This window comes from Sinocyclocheilus grahami, unplaced genomic scaffold (genome assembly GCF_001515645.1).
Source record: "Sinocyclocheilus grahami isolate Dianchi unplaced genomic scaffold, SAMN03320097.WGS_v1.1 scaffold1607.1, whole genome shotgun sequence".
NCBI classification, from domain to species: Eukaryota; Metazoa; Chordata; class Actinopteri; order Cypriniformes; family Cyprinidae; genus Sinocyclocheilus; species Sinocyclocheilus grahami.
The window spans coordinates 86713-88192 of record NW_015506786.1 but is presented as its reverse complement, the minus strand read 5'-3'; the positions used below and the strand labels follow the sequence as shown (position 1 = coordinate 88192).

Genomic DNA, 1480 nt, shown 5'->3' with positions numbered 1-1480 from the left:
ATGGCAGGACTTTTACTTTCTGACCCCTGGATTGTCCACCTCTGGAGGCGGTGAAATTTTATGTTAAAAATCGTATTGATTCCTTAAAGCGAAAAATGTAACAGAAAAGGTGAAAGGGCCTTTACCTAGATGTTGTTTCCAACTATGTTTTTGAAGGCAACAAGTTCATATTGGTTTCTTGAAGCAAAAAATGTAAAAGCAAAGGTGAAAGGGCCTTTACCTAGATATTTTTTTTCTGTTTGTTGAAGGCAACACGTTCAAAATGTGTTTGCTTACCAAACAAATTTCAGTACATTAATAAAACTTTCAAGTTAACACACTGACAAGTTAAAAAAATGTTGTGAACATTGATGAAGCTGAAATTGCACATTTTTATTCATATGCAGCCTGTTGCATATTTAAAAAGTAGTATTGACTATTGAATAAAAAATTGATGCACTTTCGCTATTCATCTACTCCAGAGTTTTGTGTACTGTTACAAGCCTAGTGTTTATAGAAATCTATAGCAGTATGAATGCCAGGCATGTGGTGTTTTAATTGAGAGTGGATTCCAGTATGCACAGATCATCGTTATTTAGCTAAGACCATGATACCCATGGTGTCAGTGCTCCATGAACATTTCCTGCTTGTCATACAACGTGACTTGCCTTTTCAGATTCTCAAAACTGAAGAAAATTAGATGTTAAACAGGTGGGGTAAGGCTTTTTTCACTGTTTACATCCCCAGAAATGGTCTATTCAAATACAGTTGATGGGAATTAGTGAAAGGCAAGATAAAATATAAATACAGACACAATTCTCTCTTTTAAACATATCTTTAATGATTATCTAAATTTAATTTTTGTTGTTAATCTTTTAATGGCTTATAATTGTATAAAAATAGATCATCTATAGATAATTCATAATAGTGACACCCAGTGGTGGTTTGTGGTAAAACACAATAGCGACGTCCCCACCAGTATAGAAAAAACGGACAAAAATGAAGCTTTCTAAACTTTAGATTTTTTTGGATCAAAAATTCCTCCTGACACCTCTGACTTAAAATTATGGCTCTACACTCTGAAAAAAAAGGTTCTTCAGTGGTTCTTTGGAGTGGTTAAGGTGTTATTTAGTACCACTACCGTATAAAGAACCTGTTAAGCCCCTGTAAGATTCTTCAGCGGTTCTTTGGAGTCTATGAGGTGCTATATAGTACCACTACCGTAAAACCTGTAAGCCCCTGTACAGTTCTTTAAAGGTTCTTTAACTCTCTCTTAGTTTAGTTGGGGAAAGGGTTAAAACAACATTAAAATACAGTCTATTTCTTGAAGATATAATAATTTTTTTTTGCTCTTCAGGGGCCCCCACATGAGACCTTTGACCTCAGAAAAAAAGGACCTATCCACAAACAGCAACACCAACTTCACACATTACTAACCAGTTAGACTTTATTTCTGGAGTATCTAAAACAGAAGTTCTTTATTGAGAATTAAGGTTTAGAT

At 34.5% G+C, this 1480-nt stretch overlaps 1 protein-coding gene across 1 annotated transcript in view; it reads left to right on the top strand.

Moving 5' to 3' along the window:
* LOC107571528 (uncharacterized) overlaps window positions 1–1480 on the top strand; it is a 17775-nt gene that overhangs the window by 11726 nt on the left and 4569 nt on the right. The window lies entirely within an intron of this gene.